This window comes from Belonocnema kinseyi, chromosome 1 (genome assembly GCF_010883055.1).
Source record: "Belonocnema kinseyi isolate 2016_QV_RU_SX_M_011 chromosome 1, B_treatae_v1, whole genome shotgun sequence".
Taxonomy (NCBI): Eukaryota; Metazoa; Arthropoda; class Insecta; order Hymenoptera; family Cynipidae; genus Belonocnema; species Belonocnema kinseyi.
The window spans coordinates 46,559,009-46,566,621 of record NC_046657.1 but is presented as its reverse complement, the minus strand read 5'-3'; positions in this window follow the sequence as shown (position 1 = coordinate 46,566,621).

Below are 7,613 nucleotides of genomic sequence, written 5' to 3'. Positions count from 1 at the left end.
CATTAGCTGTGAATATATAATAAATTAATTAATAATTTTTGAAACTAAACTTTATTTCGATTGTAAAAAAATTTACAATAATTTATGTACACTTCGGTTCTGAATCTATTAAAAATTAAACAATATACAGATTTTAAGGTTGAAAATTAACATTTTCAATATCAAAACCCTAATTCAAATTTCACAATAATAGTTTTAAAACTATGTGATGTTTATTTTTCAGAATGAATAATTTATTACTATTATACTCTTCTTTTAAAACTATACAAAAATACCTTAAATTGCGAAAAAAATTAAATAAACAATTGAATTGTTTGTAATTGGCATGCAATTTTTGAAAAGCATTTTGGAATGGTAAATATATTTATCTGAATTAATTTACAACTTTTCCAATATCATATTCATAAAACAGTTTATTGCGATCGGTATAAAAAAATTTTAAAACAGTTCATTCACTCTGAAAATAATTAACAAAAAATGTAACACAATAAGAAAAATTTAAACGAGATAATGAGTGAAAATATGCACTTGAACTATTTTTTTAAACCAAAATAATTGGTAACATGAATTTTCAATCATATTAATAAAATAATTTATTAAGGTTGTGACCAACAAAATTAAAAACAGTTTAAAGCCATTACAATTGTTTTTAAAGATCGCAATATCTTTTGTTTACTTTTAAAATAACCGAAAAAATGGTTGTGCTATAAGAAAAATTTTTTATTTCAGCAAGATATATAGAGTGAAAATGTTATTAAAAAAAGCAATTAAACTTACTTTTTCACTCTAATTATAAGTAAAATCCATTTTAAACTGATGTCAAAAAAAATAAATAATAAAAGTTGTTATAAAAAAAAATGAAAAAAGAATTTAGTTCGTTACTATTGTTTTTGAAGATAGAAATCTTTATTGTTTAATTTGAAAATATTTAATAAATAAGTCTTGAACTAAAATCTAACTAAAATTTTTAGACCTAATCCATTTCAAAACATAGACCTGAAATCGCAGAACCTATCGAGGGCGAAATATGTTGTTTTGTTCCACACTTGCCCGAAATGGCTACCTTTTGCCCCTGGAAATAGGGGCGTAAGTAACATATTTTTCGCGCAAAGTGCATTTGCAGAGCGAAAGTAAAATTAGCAGGTGTAAACTAAAATTAGCGGGGCGAAAGTAATATTAGCAGAGCGAAAGTAAAATTTGCGGGGCGAAAGTAATATTAGCAGAGCGAAAGTAAAATTTGCGGGGAGAAAGTAAAATTAGCGGGGCGAAAGTCAAATTAACGGGGCGAAGGTAAAATTTTCGGGACGAAAGTAAAATCAGCGGGGTGAAAGTAAAATCAGCGGGCCGAAAGTAAAATCAGCGGGGAGAAAGTAAAATTTGCGGGGCGAAAGTAAAATCAGCTTGGCGAAAGTTATGTCAGCGAGGCGAAAGTAAAATTCGCGGGGCAAAAGTAAAATCAGCGGGGGAAAAAAAGAAATTTGCGGGGCGAAAGTAAAAATTAGTTGATCAGAATTCAAGGGGCGGACAAAGCTATAGAACAATGCTTCGGACCCGGCGCTTTTCAGGTCCCAAAGGTGGTGACGGTCGAGAGTGGAATAAAATAATGTATTCAACACGTGATGAAAGTCGATTTTTCCCTCCGAAAAATCTGCTCCTTTCGCCCCTTGTTGCATAATGTACTACCTAATGTAAAAAACTCTATTTTGTCTTTAAACCTCTATAACTTTTGAGCTAATCGAGATATTTATTTTTCTATTTTTAATTCTAATTGCGCTCTTTGTCATATTTTAAAATCCACAGGAAATATGAAAAAGGGATTAAAATTCACAAAATGGTAACGGTTTTTATGAAAAAATTAAAAATCGACTGATGCAAAAAGTACACCTTTACATTATTTGTCAATTTTTTTTGCACTTGTAGTTTGAGAATGAAGATATCTTGTAAGTTTCAAGCTTGCTAAATAACTTTTGTAGTCAGAAGAATTCTTTTTTGTTACAAAAGAATTTTCTACTTTTTCTTAGAAACAATGATAGACATGAAAAAAATGTTAAGATCAAACTTTGCACGTCCAAAAAAGTTCAATGAAAAACTTTTTTAGACTTTGTTTATTACATAAAAAATAAGTTTGAAAGAATATATTTATCATGTAAATTGTTTATATTTCAAAAAGGAAACACTTGCTAAAGAAGAAACAGAAAATGGTTAAGATATTGAAACAATTTCAGGGTGCTATTTTAAAAATATAAATAATGCTATACATTGATTTTCATTATTTTAGTTAGATATACAGGAACGGAAAAGGCAGGCAAACGTTGAAATGGCTAAGGAAGTGGAAAAGGATTTGGCTGTGAAAAAGAAAAGCGTGAACTCGACTTTAGAGGATAAATTCGAAAATGTTTTAAAGATGGAAGATCAGGTTTGGGAAGCTGTTAACAAAAGAAACGTTTTTTTTCTAACAGATTTTCGTTTAGATTCAAACATCTTGAATTTAAATATATTTTTCTGCAACCAATCTCTATTAAAAACTCAAATTCCTAGGTGGAACCTTTTAACAACTTTGAATTGAAACATTTCAATTAAGGGCATGTAGCACACTCAAATACCTATATTACCAACCCCACCTATTAAGTTATTTGAATTTATTTTGTGTTTTTTGACTTAAACAGTTTTTTTGTAAATAAAGTATCGGACCTAAACTTTGGAAAATACATCAGAGGATCGTAGTTCTTAGGTTCGAGAAATGTCAAGGTACAAATAAAATATATCAAAAAATGGCCCCAGTTTTTATTTCGTTGAAAATAATTTGTAGCGAAACTCCTACAAAAATGAAGTACGCAGATGTAGTTTATGGTCTTCTGATACATTTTCTAAAATTTCAGTCCGATATCTAATTTACAAAAAAAGTTCTGAAGTTCAAAGAAAATTCAGTAAACTGAAAAAGTGAGGTCAGTAACATAGACATTTGAGTGTGTCACATGCCCTTAAGTGTGATTAAACTGAAAGACTTAAAATTTCAAACTTTTATAAATAAACTATAATCCTCCATTTTAACTAGCATTAATGATAATTCTAAAAAATGAAACATGCCCCTCTTCAAACTCGAAAAAAAAACGTTTAAAACAAAATATAAATGCCTCAATAAAAATAGATTTTTTAAAGTATCTTCTCTAAATTCGAAAAAATTGAGAATGAAAATTTCTCTTCTTAAAATCAATAAATTTATTAAGCGGAAAAAACCGGCCTCTTCCAAACAAAAATGTTGATCCCTTCCAGGTAAATAAAATCCCTAAAAACATAAAAGATTCTGCCAACTTAACCCCCAATTGGGAAAAAAGTAAAGAAATTTATTTATTTACTTTTTCTCCCAATTGTGGGTTAAATTTGAGAAAAAGTATTGCGATTACTCCGTTAGTTTTTAATACAAATTTTAACGTTGAATCCGAATTTCAACAATTTAAAAGTTGATTTTGCTGTTTTTTTTTAGTTTTTTAAAAAGGAACCGAATGGGGACCAATTGAGTCTTTACGGGTACTTTTTAGAGGCTCTGTTCGGTTCTTTCGGTCCACCAGGGATACTTAAAAACTTTCGTACACTCCTTTATTTCTGGAAGTAAAAAAAAAGTATGGCAACAAAATTTTGGTCCGATTTCTAGAATTTAAGAAGTATGTAAAAACCTCCATGAATGACGTTACGTTACGTGGGTTGTTGCAAAAGATTATTTCTGTAAATCATTTTGGGGTTAGTATTACATAGACTTAACATAAAAAATTGTTAACAAATAAATATTTTTCATGGCGTAATAAACCTTTCTCATTTTAAAGACAGCTTCCTAAGGCTGATCTGCCATCTTTAAAACATTTGCAAATTTCACTTCTAGAGTCGACTCCATGCTTTTCTTTTTAAATACTGTAAATTTTTTTGGATTACTTAGACTTCCTTGTACTACTTAAAACTCTGAAGAATTCTTGGAAATGTTTCTATGCATTCTGTGTCATTCTTGGAATTTTTTGAAATCTTTTACATTCTTTTTAGTCTCTAAAGAATTATTTGGAATTCTTTCAAATAATTAAGACTTTCTGCCGAAATCTTTAGAAATCTTTGAAATCTCTGAAATTCTGTACATGTTTTAGAATTTTGTTAAATGATTAATAATTTTGTATGTGGAATTCTTTGATTTCTATAGAATTCCTTGAATTCTGTAGAATTATTTCAATTCTATACAATTCCTTGAAATCTTCAGACTCCTCATCATTCTTTAAAGATCAATTTGAGTTCTTTAAATATTTCTTTGAAATCTTCAAAGAATTCTTAAAATTCTATGTATTTCTTTAAATTCTGTAAAATTTGTTGAAATCTTTGAACATTTTTACTTCTTTAAAGATTTGTTTTATTTTTGTACTTATATGGATTATTTTGTGCTTCTTTGAAATATTTTAAATCCTGGGAAGCCTTTAGATTCTTTAAAGAATTTTTGTAATTATTTCAATTCGGTTGAATTGCTTGGATTTTTTGAATACCAGGAATATTTTAGAATTTTCGAAAACATTAAAAATCCTCAGATTTCTTTGAATTTTTTGTTTTTAATTCTCCGAAATTCTATTCATTATTTGAATTCTCTGTTGTTCATTTTGATGGATTAGAAGTATTTTTATTTCCTCAAATTCACTTCAATCGGCCGAAAAAGCCATCAGGCCAACTTGACTCATCTTGTATAATATTTGAACATCCGCTATAAGCTAATTAAATGACAAAAGTTTCTGAATACTGAGAGTTGTGAAAGTTTAAATGAGTGTAAAATTACATCAGAACTCTGAACATTTTTCCACCACCTAAAGGGTCTCCACGGCTGTGGAATATGCGCTTGCTATCTGTTTTTTTGAAACAAATCGAGTAACAACTAAAAAATGAGAGTAAAGTGGTTAAACAATCTACCCGAATAGAGATCAAAGCGACTGACAGCTGTCTGGCGCTGATTGCGCAGCGTTACTTGAGCGTACTGCAAATCATGTCTACTGTCGGTAAAGATGCATTCTTCTTGGTGGGAATTTTAAATTAGAATAAAAATGGGATTTGTTTTTCTAATTTTTTAATGGGTTTTTCACATGTCTTATTTGGTTTTCAATATCAAAATATATCATACAAATTATTCTACTTAGTAGACGTCGAATTTAGTACAAACATTTTGCAGAAGAAATTTGTAATAAATAAGCTAATAACTACATTACCGGCACTTACTTTTTACAAACTATTTTTCACGCCCTTATTCGCAAAGATTCATTATTCTTAGATACATAGACAGTGCACTCTAAAAGATTTAATGTATAGAATTAATTCAATTATTATTACTATTATCATTTAATTAATCTAAATAATTTGATTAATCTAATTAATGTAATTGATTTAATTAATCATCCTACACAACAGGCATCGAATTTAGTGACATTTTTGTTTTCAGGGGAAATTTATTAACTATTTTCCACGTCCTGATTCGCAAAGATTAATTATTTTTACATATCGAGATAGTGCCCTTGGAGAGATTCAATGTAAAAAAATTATTGAAATATTATTACTAAAATATTATTATTAAATATTATTAATTAATAGTTAATATTATAGTAATATTAGTTTAATTATAATTGTAGTTAGGTGTAAAAAATGACATATTTCAGACCAAGTAAAAGACCATGATTTTAATAAGATCCTTTATTCCATTGTTAATTGTCATAAAAAATCTAGTAGATACATATTTTAAACTATCACATGAATCTTTTCACCAGTCTGTCTTTTGAGGCTAAAAGAATTTGAAATGATTTTAATATTAAAACAACATTTAGAATTGAATCTATACTGGATAAGTTTATAAAATTAGGAAAAGATTCTCTTAACATTTTTCAACTTACTGATGGAGTTTATAAAATTTGTTGTCTAAATTATGATAGAAAATAGTTTGTAAAAAAAGCGCCGGTAAAACAGTTATTTGCTTATTTCTTGCAAATTTTTCCTGCAACATTTTTTACTAAATTCGATGCCTGCTGTATAAAATAATTAATGAATTGAATAATGAAATCAATTAAATAATATTAATGGAAATAATAATAATTCAATTAATTATTTACATTAAATCTTTTCGAGTGCACTACTCTTGATATATAAGAATAACGAATCTTTGCTTATAGCGACGTAGAAAATAGTTTGTAAGAAGAAACCGCCGGTAAAATAGTTTTTTCTTATTTGTTGCAAATTTTTCCTTCAAAAATTGGATGCTAAATTTGACACCTAAATGACTGCACCTTGTACATTAAAATGGTAAATTCTTTAACTTAGAAACACATAGTTTAAATGAAAAAATTATTAGTTTAATTTTTTGTACAATTATTAAAAAAATTTTCAGAACAGTTCAACTTCAAACCAAGTGCGTGAATTTTCAACCAAATAGTTGAATTGGCAGCAGTTATTTCAAAAGTCTTTAACTTCCTTTATATTTTAGCAAATTAAATTTTTTTGAGGTTTCTCCGAAGCTTATTTTTCACTTTTTTTATTATATTTTATTGACGAAAGAATATAACATTTTTTTATCATTTTTCAAACTATTTAATTTAATATTTAATTTAAGAGTGGCCTGCAATTTTTATTTGTTTATAACAAATGAGAAATAATATAAAATCCCTTTCACCTGCCGATAAACATATTTAAACTATTAATTAGCTGATTCTGTGCCATTCTGAATGAACTTGAATGCTTTGAAAAAATGTTTGGATTGCAAAATCGTCTGTGGAATACTAAATCATTACGTCTAAGGACGAGCATTGACTGCCTTCCTATTGGGGCCTTTATTTCAGAAACTATTCACTGGACCATATTTTTACTAGGACCTTCTTTAATACCAAAACCTCGAGCTATATTTCAAGAATCCTGAAAAAATACACAAATACCTGAAATGGTCAGAAAAAGTGAAGTCAACTGTTAATTCGTTTAAAATTTGCTTAATTTAAAAAATTTTTTTGTTAACAAAATAAAATGAAAGAGTAAAAAATAATCTTTTAAAAACAGTCAGGAAAAATTTAAATGGCAAAAATAAAAAGGAAGTTAAAGGCTTTTAAAAAAAATGCTTAGAAAAATCTAATTTTAAAATAGTAGTTTTTATATAAGATTCTTAAATTTGAGTACTTAAATTATTTGCCAAACTGTCATAATTATATATCCACTGGGGGACAATTAACGTGGAATTAAATAAGTATTCTAAGTAATTGAAAAAAGTATAGTTTTATTAAGGACCACGTCATCGGCTTTCAGTCATCAGCGATTGTGCTTGTTGCTCGGGCCATCTTGAAGATAATAATCGAAGATAGTGTATATAAATTATGATGTGGGTTCCAAAAAATGTTTTATAACAATTTATTTATATAAATGCCTAATGAAATGTAAATATCTCGAAAAAACGAGCTTTTTTTTTAAATAACGCATGCAAGATATATTTTTTCAAAGAAGGATTATAATTATTGTACTAATATACCAATCAGTCTTTTATCTACTTGGCAAAAATGAGGGCCGTTTACATCTTGGTCTTCACTATCGCAATCATCTTGAACTCTATTGGTAAATATGAATTATTT